The sequence below is a fragment of the Eschrichtius robustus genome, chromosome 11 (genome assembly GCF_028021215.1).
Source record: "Eschrichtius robustus isolate mEscRob2 chromosome 11, mEscRob2.pri, whole genome shotgun sequence".
NCBI lineage: Eukaryota > Metazoa > Chordata > Mammalia > Artiodactyla > Eschrichtiidae > Eschrichtius > Eschrichtius robustus.
This window is the reverse complement of record NC_090834.1, coordinates 8,062,234-8,075,096: the sequence shown is the minus strand read 5'-3', so window position 1 is coordinate 8,075,096 and position 12,863 is coordinate 8,062,234. Positions and strand designations below refer to the sequence as shown.

The following is a 12,863-nucleotide window of genomic DNA, read 5'->3' as shown; positions in this document are numbered from 1 at the left end:
AAAAATTTTTTTACATAAACAAAACTAAGATCTCTTTTTTTTGAAAAGATAAACAAAATTGACAAACCATTAGCTGGACTAAGAAAAAAAAAAAGAGATTCAAATAATAAAATCAGAAATGAAAGAGGAGACACTACAAATGATAACACAGAAATAATAAGGATCATATGAGACTACTAAGAACAATTACAGGCCAATCAGTTGGTTAACCTAGAAGAAATGGATCAATTCCTAGAAACATACAACCTATGAAGACTGAATCAGGAAGAAATAGATAATCTGAACAGACCAATAATAAGTAAGGAGACTGAATCAGCAATCAAAAACCTCCCAACACAGAAAACTGAAGGACCAGATGGCTTCCCTGGCAAATTCTACCATACATTTAAAGAAGAACTAATGCCAATCCTTCTCAAAGGATTCCCAAAAATTAAGGAGGAAGGAACATTTCCAAATTCATTTTACAAGACCAGCACTACCTTGATACCAAAGCCAGATAAGGACACTACAAGGAAGGAAAACTATAGACCAATATCTCTGATAAATATAGAGGCAGAAATTCTCAACAAAATATTAGCAAACCGAACTCAACAACATATTGAAAGGATTATACATTGTGACCAAATAGGATTTATCTCTGGGAGGCAAGTATGGTTCAACCAATGCACATCAATAAATGTGATACACCACATTAATAGAATGAAAGATAAAAATTATACGATCATCTCAATAGATGCAGAAAAAGCATTTGACAAAACATTAACATCCTTTCATGATAAAAATCCTCAAAAAATTGGTTATAGTAGGAACATACCTCAACATAACAAAGGCAATATATGACAAACCCACAGCTAACATTATATATACAGTACAAAATTGAGAGCTTTTCCTCTAAAATCGAGAATGAGAGAAGGGTGCTCTCTCTAACCACTGTTATTTGACATATACTGGAAGCCCTACTCAGAGCAATTAGGCAAGAAAAAGAAATAAAAGGCATTTAAATTGAAAAGGAAGAAGTAAAATTGTCATATTTGCAGATGATATGACCTTCAATATAGAAAACCCTAAAGACTTAACCAAAAAACTGTTAGAACTGATCAACAAATTCAGTAGAGTTGCAGGATATAAACTCAATGCACAGAAATCAGTTGTGTTTATACACTAACAACAAAACATCTGAAAAAGAAATAAAAATACCTCATTCACAATAACATAAAAAACAATATACCTTTTAACTAAGGAAGTGAAAGATCTATATGATGAAAACTACGAGACACTGATGAGAGAAATATAAGATACAAGCAAATGAAAAGATACCCCATGTTCATGAACTGGAAGAATTAATATTGTTAAAATGTCCATACTACCCAAAGCCATCTATAGATTCAACACAATACCTATCAAAATTCCAATGGTGTGGCATTTTTTTTACAGAAATAGAAAAACAATTCTAAAATTTGCATGGAACCACAAAAGACACTGAATAACCAAAGCAATCATGAGAAGGAAGAACAAAGTTGGAGGCATCATAATTCCTGATATCAAGCTATACTACACAGCTATAGTAATTACAACAGTACAGTACTGGCATAAAAATAGACACACAGATCAATGAAATAGAATAGAGAGCCCAGAAATAAACCCCTACATTTACAGTCAGCTGATCTTTGACAAGGGAGCCAAGAACACTCAATGGGGAAAGAATAGTCTCTTCAACCATCAAACTTCTAGAAGAAAACATAGGAAAGAAACTTCTGGACACTGGTCTTGGCAAAAGTTTTTAGACATGACACCAAAATCACAAGCAACAAAAGTAATATATATATATGCACTCCCATGTTATTGCAGCATTAGTTATAATAGCCAAGATATGGAGATAACCTAAGTCTCCATCAACATCAAAATATGAATGAATAAAGAAGATGTGGTGTACATATATATACAATGGAATATTATTCAGCTATGAGAAAGAAGGAAATTCTGCCATTTGCAGTAACAAGAATGAAACTTGAGGGCTTTATGCTAAATGAAATAAATCAGACAGAGGAAGACAAATATTGTATGATCTCCCATGTATTTGGAACCTAAAAAAGCCAAGCTAGTAAGAACAGAGTAGAATGGTGGTTACCAGGGGCTTCAGGGTGGGGAAATAGGGGAAATGTTGTTTAAGGATACAAACTTGCAACCAGTAGATAAATATGTCCCAGAGAGATAATGCACAAAATAGTGATTAGACAATAATACACAATTATAAACTTCAATGTTGCTAAGAGACTAGATCTTAATTATTCCCACCACAAAAAAGAAATGATAATTATGTGATGTGATAGAGGCATTAGCTAACGCTACAGTGGTAATTATATTGCAATATATAAATGTATCAAATCAACACATTGTACACCTTTAACTTACACATTGTTATATAACAACTATATCTCATAAAAATTAAAAATCCATTTGATAATGACAAACTACACAACAAAAAATGGGCAAAAGGCTTGAACAAGTTCTTCACAAAAAAGAATTCCCAAAAGGTCAATAAGTATCTGAAAAATGTTGCTGATGAGACTGTACAATCAGTTTGAAAAAATATGCTAAGTATGTTCTCAACCTCATTATAGGTGCACCCTATGACTTAGTGGTTCTACCCTAGGTAGCAAAATGAGTGAATAGGTCCAAAAAAAGATGTTTATAAGAATGCTCAGAGGAGTAAACAGAGGCCAAGAGAGATGACAGAATTAGCATAAATTGCACAATCTTAAATCACTATAACAGCTCTAATCCCTCTGGTTCTAAAGACTTGTCTTTTCCCCCCCTTATCACTCAGGGCAATTGGACAAGCTGTTTGGGCTTCCAAATTCCTTAGAAAGCACTTCTTTCTTTAATAGAAATTAGCTCACTGGAGGGCTAGTGTGTATTTTGGGAGGTCACATTTCCAGTTGAATCCCCCTATGAAAGGCCCAGCTGTGATTAAAATGTGCTACATTTTAATCTTTAAACAAATGAAGAGAATTATTTAATAGTTTCATAGTCTACTTTTCCAGAAAGCATTTCATTTAAAACCCCAACCTTCTTCTTGAACCTTTTAACTGTTCCCAGCCATATTAGTCCTGGATCAGATTAGAAGATTGCTTTAATCATTGTTTTTCATGCCCTTAGAGCAGCTGATAGAGTTATTTTGCTTCCTTTGGACAAACAACACACAGTCAATTTTTTATTAATGTCTGTTTTCTAACAGAAGAGTTGCAAAAAAATGTTCATGGACGCTTTATCTGTGATAGCTAAAAACTAGAAACAGTACAACTGCTCATCAACGGCAGAAAAGATGGTGTGGTATATTTGTACAACACAACACTACGTCACAGTATAAAGACTGAACTACTGCTACATGCAGCAACATGGATAACTCTCAAAGACACGATGACGAGCAACAGGAGCCAGGCAGACAAGGGTACAGTGCATTTCATTTATACAATTTCATTTACCTGAACTTTAAAACAAGTAAGACAGACATATGATGACAGAATTCAGAACTGTTAGTTATATTTGAGGGTTATAACATAGGAAGAAACAGAGGGAGCATTACTTCAATTAAAAAAATTTTAACGGCCATTTAAACCATCATGGAAATATTTTCAAGAAGTTCTCTTCAACTATTCACGTATTAATATTGTTTTAATTATAGAGGCTTTGTAGTTGAGTTCAATATTTGAAAAAGCTAGCCCTCCTTCATTGCTCTTCTTTAGCATTTTGCTGGCATTTCTTGTTTATTCTTCCCGTTGATCTTTATATTCAACATGTCTAACTCCAGGGCAAAAAGTGATGGTATGCTTTTACCGGTATTTTTTCAAGCCAACTACTGTTATCTCTCAGGAGGTTTTAATAGCTTTCTTTATATGGATTTTTTCTGTTGTATATGAGATTCCATTTTATATTCTAAGTTGTTATTGTAATGCAAAGGCTATTGATAACTGAATGTTAATTTCATGTCCGAGTACTTTAATAAATTATCATTATATCTCAGTTTTTCTATTGATTCTTTTGGTTTCATAAGATTTTTTATACACTCTTTCATTTGAAAAAGAAAATAGTTTTGCCTCCTCCTTTCAAATTCTAAGCCCTCTAATTGCTTTCTGTTGTCTAATTGCATTGGCTATACTTCTAATATTATATTAATGAGCTGTCCTTGCCTTATTCCTTATTTTAGCATGACCATCTAATGTTTCCCCATTACATAAAATAGTGGCTTTGGGAATGACGTATACATCATTTTATCATGTTAAAGACATATTCATTGGGACTTCCTCGGTGGCGCAGTGGTTAAGAATCTGCCTGCCAACGCAGGAGACACGAGTTCGATCCCTGGTCCGGGAGGATCCCACATGCCGGAGCAACTAAGCTCATGCACCACAACTACTGAGACAGCACTCTAGAGCCCAACTACTGAGCCTGCGTGTCACAACTACTGAAGCCTGCACGCCTACAGTCCATGCTCCACAACAAGAGAAGCCACCACAATGAGAAGCCCGTGCACCACAACGATGAGCAGCCCCCGCTCACCGCAACTAGAGAAAGCCCGTGCACAGCAACAAAGACCCAATGCAGTCAAAAATAAATAAATAAAAAATAAATAAATTTATAAAAAATAAAGTACAAAAAAAAGATACTCATCAATTCCCCTTTTACTGTTTTTTTTCATATAAATGGGTGTTAAATTTTGTCAAATGACTTCTTTTCTTTGAAGATGATCATCTAATTTTTCTCAGTTATTATAATACTATATTAATTGATATTTTTTAACATTAAACCACGCTTACATCCCTAGAATAAGACTCACATAGTCATGATGGATAGTAAATATATTGCATTATCTGGCTCCAATTATTCACCCCTCGTTTTGTCTACATCCTCTGACCTATAATTTTTCATTGTCCTCCTATTGTAGGTGGGATAACCTGCCCAGTCTCTTAATTCTAGGCTTGGCCATGTAGCTTGCTTTGGCCACTGGGGTGTCAGCAAACTTAATGTAATCAGACGTTTAAAATGGGCTTGGGTCTTGCTCGAACACGGGTTCGAGCCCTGGTCTGGGAAGATCCCACATGCCACGGAGCAACTAAGCCCGGGCGCCACGACTACTGAACCTGTGCTCTAGAGCCCACGAGCCACAACTACTGAGCCCACGAGCCACAACTACTGAAGCTCACGCACCTAGAGTCTATGCTCCACAAGAGAAGCCACTGCAATGAGAAGCCCACGCACCATAACAATGAGAAGCCCACGCACCATAACAAAGAGTAGCCCCTGCTCTCTGCAACTAGGGAAAGCCCGTGCGCAGCAACAAAGACCCAATGCAGCCAAAAATAAATAAATAAATTAATTAATTTTAAAAATATACATATATATTTTTAAAATTTATTTATTTTTAAATTTATTTATTAAATTTATTTTAAATTTAAATTTATTTATTAAATGTATTAAATTTATTTATTAAATTTATTTTAAATTTAAATTTATTTATTAAATTTTAACTTTATTTATTTTTATTAAGAAGTTCTTAATGAGGGTGTATGTAACTGGGGTGAGGGTGGGGTGTTAATGTCTCTCTCACCACATGCTCAAGCCAGGCTGGAAAAAGTTTATTTTATATCAGTAAAGAAAATGTCCCTGAGGAAGGAGACAAGATGGTGGAATAGAAGGACTTGAGCTCACCTCCTCTCATGAAAATACTAAAATCACAACAAACTATGAACAACCATTGACAAAAAAGACTAGAACCTACCAAAAAAGATATTATACATCCAAAGACAAAGAAGAAGCCACAGCAAGATTGTAGGAGGGGTGCATACGCAATATAATCAAATCCCATACACGCTGGGTGGGTGACCCACACGCTGGAAAATAATTATATCACAGAGGTTCTCCCACAGGAGTGAGAGTACTAAGCCCCATGTCACACTCCCCAGCCTGGGGTTCTGGAATCAGGAGGAGGAGCCCCCAGAGCATTTGCTTTGAAGGCCAGCAGGGCTTGAATGCAAGAGCTCCATAGAATTGGAGAAAATAGAAACTCCACTCTGGAGGACACATATAAGGTCTCATGCACACCGGGACCTAGGGAAAAAGCAGTGACTTCATAGGAGCCTGGGCCAGACCTACCTGCTGGTCTTGGAGGGTATACTGGCTAGGTAGGGGGTGCCTGTGGCTCACTGTAGGAATGGGGACACTGGTGACAGAGGTATTGTGGAGTGCTCATTGGCATGAGCTCTCCTGGAGGCTGCCATTTTAACACCAAGACCTGGCCCCACCCAATAACCTGTTGGCTCCAGTGCTGGGATGCCTCAGGCCAAACAACCAACAGGGCAGGAACACAGCCCCACCCATCAGCAGACAGGCTGCCTAAAGTCTTCCTGAGCCTACAGCCACCTCTAAACAGCCCCCTTGACACAGCCCTGTCCACCAGAGGGATAAGAACCAGCTCCACCCACCAGTGGGCAGGCACCAGTCCCTCCCACCAGGAAGCCTGCACAAGCCTCTAGACCAGCATCACCCACCAGGGGGCAGATACCAGAAGCCAAGAGGAACTATTGATACAATCCTGCAGCCTGCAAAGCAGAGACTGCAAACTCAGTAAGTTAGACAAAATAAGACAGCAGAGGAATATCGTCCAGATGAAGGAACAAGATAAAACGCCAGAAGACCAACTAAGCGAATGGAGATAGGCAAACTACCAGAAAAAGAATTCAGAGTAATGATAGTAAAGATGATCCAAAGTCTCAGAAAAAGAATGGAGGCACAGATTGAGAAGATACAAGAAATGTTTAACAAAGACCTAGAAGATTTAAAGAACAAACAGAGTTGAAGAATATAATAATTGAAATGAAAAATACACTAGAAGGAATCAATAGCAGAATAAATGAGGCAGAAGAACGAAAAGGTGAGCTGGAAGACAGAATGGTGAAATTACTGCTGTGGAACAGAATAAAGAAAAAAGAATGAAAAGAAATGAAGACAGTCTAAGAGACCTCTGGGACAACATTAAATACACCAACATTCACATTATAGGGGTCCCAGAAGGCGAAGAGAGAGAGAGGGCCTGAGAAAATATTTGAAGAGACAATAGCTGAAAACTTCCCTATCATGGGAAAGGAAACAGTCACCCAAGTCCAGGAAGTGCACAGAGTCTCATACAGGATAAACCCAAGGAGGAACATACCAAGACACATATTAATCAAATTGACAAAAATTAAAGACAGAGAAAATATAAAAGCAACAAGGGAAAAGTAACAAATAACATACAAGGAAATCCCCATAAGGTTATCAGCTGATTTTTCAGCAGAAAATCTGCAGGCCAGAAGGGAGTGGCATGATATATTTAAAGTGATGAAAGGGAAAAACCTACAACCAAGAATACTCTTGTTCAGATTCAACGGAGACGTCAAAAGCTTTACAGGCAAGCAAAAGCTAAGACAATTCAGCACCACCAGACCAGCTTTACAACAAACGCTAAAGGAACTTCTCTAGGCAGAAAAGAAAAGCCCACAACTAGAAACAAGAAAATTACAAATGGGAAAGCTTAACAGTAAAGGAAAACATATAGTAAAGGCAGGAAATCAAGAGGAGAGCACAAATGCAGGACATTGGAAATGCATGTGAAATTAAGAGACTAGCAACTTAAAGCAATCTTGTATACATATAGACTGCTATATCAAAACCTCACGATAACCGCAACATTAAGGCATCAAAGGGTTTCTTTCCTCCCCAGGGTTCCCCTGTTTCTTTCTTTCATTCCTACTCTAGGTCAACCCTTGGGCCAATTCTTCTCCTAGGTATCTTACTTTCCTTCTTCATTCCAAAATTAAAATTCCTTCTCACAACCTCCTAAGGCTCTGAGAAATCAGGGTCCTTTTCTCTCTGAGCCTCAGGTTGAAACTACTTTCTATGAAGCCACCTAAATGCTGGCTTTACTCTGCTACTTCTCCTTGGACTGTGGGCACAGAAATTTTCTGATATTTTCCCTTCTGCACACAAAAAACTCTACTCGGTTCTTAATTCTTTCATTTCTAAAACTGTAAACATCTGTAAGAAGTACAGCAGATACAAAGAAACATGGTGTAAAGAAAACCTCACTCACCACCTGGCATGTCCTGTCTAAGACTTTCATTTATAAGAGGTGGTTCTCAGTTGGGGATGGTTTTGCCCCCACAGTTGGCATTTGGTGATATCTGGACACACGTGTGATTGTCATTAGTGGGATGCCACTGCATCTAAGGTGTAGAGGCCAGGGATGCTGCTATACGTCCTACAATGTGCAGAACAGTCCTCCCAAACAAAAACTCACCCAGCCCAGAATATCAACAGCGCTGAGGTGGAGAAACTCTGACTTACAACATCACCATATTTCATTCCACATCAACTCATACAGCATCTGCCCCTCCCAGCTGGGGCATCTCACTGGTTATTAGGAATTTCAGGACAGGAGTTTTGCTCCTGAGTGAAAGGAAGTAATTAAATGTTCTGATTTAATGGCAGGACATTTAATTTAAAATTTAATCCAACCACACTGAATTCCATTACACACAGAGCTTTGATAGTTGCGGCAAATAACAGCAAATATGAGACATATACCTGCCCTCAAAGAGCTTGATCTTCTTGGGAGGAAAAGAAATACACACTTGGAGAAGTAAGAAGAATAAAAAGCAAGATATGAGTATCAGCGCTTAAGACATAAATAAGAATGATTGGGAATAACATACTTGAGTTGGCCCTTAAATAGATTTAAAATGAAAGGGTTTTAGAACTGAAAGCAATTAACATAATATCTAATGTAACTCCATTTAACAGGTGAGAAGAAAAACAAAGAGAAACTAACCTGTCCAAATTATGCTGGCAAATTACTGGGAAGAGAACTCTGGTCTCCTGATTCCTGACCCTTGCTGTTTCGTTTACAACCGTTGCCTTTGTGACTGCTAAAAAAGAAGAGAGAGAGAGATGAGCAGAGAAGGTCCTGTATGAGCAATGGTAGAAGTGTACATCATCATAGTTATAACAATAATCATTGCTGACATTTGAATGCTTAATGAGTAGACTGGTGAAGGGCTCACATTATGAAGTATCAGAAAGTAAGACTGGAAAGGAATGAGCAGCTTGGGATGAAGAGATAAGATTAAACTAAACAGAATATTAACAGTCTCAGTCTAGGTATTTTAGAAGTTAAGTGAGAAATAAAGGTAAGTGCTATAGGAATTTCAAAAAGGGTCAAATTCCAGTGGCTGAGGGTAATCAGGCATGGCTTGGTGGAAGGGGTAAATTGGAGATGAGCTTTCAAGAGGCATAGGATTTGAAAGGAGATAAGAGGAGAATCTAGATAAGGAAGGGATCCAAAGTTAAATAAACCAAGTGGCTTTGAGGACAGTGAAGAAACAAGACTGACTAGAATGGGAAGCTTGAGTAGAGGGGACCTGGGAAATGAGGCTGAAAAGGCAGGATGGGTCCAGATCATGCAGGGCCCCAAGAAGAATGAATTTACTGTGGCAAAGAGAGACCACTGCAGGTGCTTTAGCAGAATAACTTGATTAATGTTTTAGGACTACTCCTCTGGCAATGATGTATAGGATGGACTGAGCCAAGAGAGATAAAAGGGAAGGCAGAGAGCTATTCTTCTCGTAAGAATAGAATAAAGAATATTATAAAGACTAAAGAATACTATACAATATTTATAATGAAGTGAGTTATTATTCCATAGACACTATGCTAATGTGCTTTTTCTCATTTAATTCTCACAGAAGACATACAAAGGAAGTCGAATTATCATCTCCATTTTTACAATGAGAAAACAGAATCAAAGAAAGGCTACATAACTTGCTCAGGTCACGTATCTAGGCAGTGGAGGAGTCAGAATTTGAGCCCAGATAATATGACCCAGAGCCTACAGTCTTAGCTACTATCCCATATTCTTCAGTATTATTAAATGTGTCTGAAAGAATCCAAGAACAAAATAATAGGGCTGAACTAATGATTAGTAGTAAAAAAGGAAATGGAAGGAAGAGAGATGAGACTTTACAAGGGAACAAATGACAGAACTTAATGAGATACATGGGGATGAGAAAGACTGAAAAATGATCATCTCTTAAGGGGTGAGAGCACAGGGATATGATAATACCATTCACCCTTGGAAATCACAAGGGTGAATCCAGAGGGGAAAGATGAGTAATACTTCAGATATGCTGCATTTGGAAAGATGAAAAGAAATTCACGTAGAAATTCTAATATGCAGATAAGACAGATTTCAGAAACTCAGGAGAGAGTAAGGATTGAAATTATAGATTTTGAAACTATCTCACATAAAATGAACAGTGGAAACAAAAAAACTAATAAGCTCTCCAAGGGAGGAAAAAAAAAAAAAAGACCAATCCTTGGGGACCAGCAACAACTGAAAGGCAGAGGAGAGAGGCAGGAGCAGAAACAGGACAGGGTAGTCTCCCAGAGTTCAACAGATGAGAGTTTCCAGAAGAGAGCAGGCTGCCTTCTCTTTTCACTCTGTACTCTCCTGGAAGATCTCATTCTCACGTATTCCTTAAACTACCATCCACACACATGCAAATAAAAGATAAGAGGTCTATAGTTGAAGGAGTTTGAAAATGTCAACAAAGGGGTGAGGTAAGCAAAGATATCATAAAGGAGTGATTAACTTAAACATGAGGATATAACCAGTTGAAAGCAATATTCGAATGCATAAAGATCCTGATGCGTTAATTAAACTAGCTAGGCCAATTAGGGAAAGCATCTGGAAGAGGATGCATTACTACCGAAAGGTAAGGAAACCATGTTAAACTACGTCACTTAGACACAATCAGCAAAATTCAGATTATGGGAAACTTCACAGAACCTACAACCTGGTTCCTTCAACAAGCAAATTGCAAGGGAAAAATATGCAGGTGGAACTTGTAGAATAAGAGAAGCTTGAAAGACGTATCAACCAATCACAATGTGTGAAGTGGACTGGGTCCTGGGTTAAACAAGCACAGTAGAGAAAAAAAAAAAATTACGAGGCAAGTAGAAAATTAAACTGGATATTTGATGATATTAAGGAAATACATTAAATATTTTAGCTGTAATAATAATATTGTGGTTACACTTTTTAAAAGTCCTTTATGTTTTTAGAAATCATACTGCTATATTTATAGCTTTCAGATGCCTGCTATTTGCTTCAAAGAAACACAAGAGGAGTTATGTAGATAGTGATATGGGAGCAGCGAGATTGGCCAGGAGTTAACAATTGCTGGGGCTGGCATTGAGTTCACAGAGCTTCATTTTTTCCTTATGTTTGAAATTTTCCTAAATACTTTTTTTTAAAAGATGCAGTTTGGTTTGCAGGAATAGGATTTCCTTCCATATACTGTAGTTTACATGGCCCTGGTTAAGTTTTCTTGACCTGGGTTCAGTGGATTTCAAGGAACCACGAGGATTATCAAATCAGATCTAGACAAAGCTGGAGGAGGAAGTGGTCCACCAAATAACAGGGATTGAGTTGAACACAAGATACCACTTGAAAGATGACGGACGATAGATCCTTCAAGTTACTGATTAAAGGGTTTCAAAGATAAAATTTTAACATAAAGGACAACAAGAAACTAATGGGGCGGTGTGTTTAAGGAGTTTGTTGAATGAGCAAAGCAGTAGGTAAGAAAAATGACTCTGTCCGCTCTTGTTTCTAAGACAAATTCAATGCCACTGAAAAAGGCATGCAGCTATGAGATGACCAAACCAAAACGTGGGATATTTGTTCATGAGAAAAGAATGTGTGCACTAAAGTCGTGTTAAGACACTGGAAATCTAGGGGTCGGGTCATTCAAACTTTCACAAACTACTTCTGTCTTCTTCTCCTTTGTTTATTCCTTCTTCTTTCCCCCAACAAATCCAAAGTGCCTTAGAGGTAGTGCAAAGGCCCTGGGACAAAGGGGTAAGAGTAAGAGGTAATATGAAGTTTGGAGGAAAAGATTACAGATTATTTTCTCCCTCTCACTGACTCCTGAATTTAATAGTGTAAATTAAACTTGTCACCTTCCTATTTGTTGTGAGGTGGGGTACAGAACGCTCCGGATGAGGAGGACAAGTTGCTTTAGTTAGGTTGCAGGGCAGTGACGAGGACACTGAGCTGTGACGACCTCTACCCTTTTTCTTTTCTAGGTCTCACCGTCAGCAACTCCCAAAGCACTAGACCTTTTCCCCCAGGTACGTAAACAAAACAAAACAAAACAAATTTAAGGGTAAGATTATGCGAAGGGAGTAGACGGGAGCATTCCAGAGGAAAACCACAAGCGAGGCCTCGTTCACCCAAGGAAGTTGGAGTGGCGGGAGCAGTTTGACAGTCACGTTGGCAAGGGCTGGAGACACAGCAACGCGTCAAATCAGAGAGCCTCGGAAACCGCGGGAAGGACTCTCTGCGGTTGCGCGTCCGGTCTTTATACAGAACCTGCGCGTATCAGACTCCAGAGCGACCTACAGGAGGCAAGAGGCGGGGCCGGGGGAAGTGGCTCCAACCCGGCTCTGAGAGCCGACCTCCCCGGTGTCTCGCAGCCCCGCAGCCGCCGGAGCAGGGAAGGGAGGAGACTGATTCCCCTGAGGTGGACGGAACGTTTAGAACACCTCTCCCCAAATCCAGCTACCTCGCTGTTAACCGAAGCTTGAGAGTCCTCTCCTCCCCTTCGGGGACACCTAAAAGCGACGCCGCGACAGTTCCGGGTTACGCGCTGGAGCTCGGCGGGTGGCGGCCCTGCCGAATCCAAGCCCGGAGTCCCAGGCCTCCTCCCGCCCATGGGGGAGGGCCAAGAGAAAATAGGCACCAATCGGAATGTACACTTGGAAGA

General features: G+C 38.9%; 1 long non-coding RNA gene across 1 annotated transcript in view; it reads right to left on the bottom strand.

The window, feature by feature from the left end:
- LOC137771904 (uncharacterized) overlaps positions 1–12,774 on the bottom strand; it is an 82,018-nt gene extending 69,244 nt beyond the window's left edge. Inside the window, exons 1-2 of the long non-coding RNA XR_011075424.1 lie at positions 12,663–12,774; positions 8,867–8,963 (exon numbers count right to left, since the gene is read on the bottom strand). This is a non-coding gene — a long non-coding RNA (uncharacterized lncRNA). The remainder of the gene's footprint in view (positions 1–8,866; positions 8,964–12,662) is intronic.
- Positions 12,775–12,863: the final 89 nt, after the last annotated feature.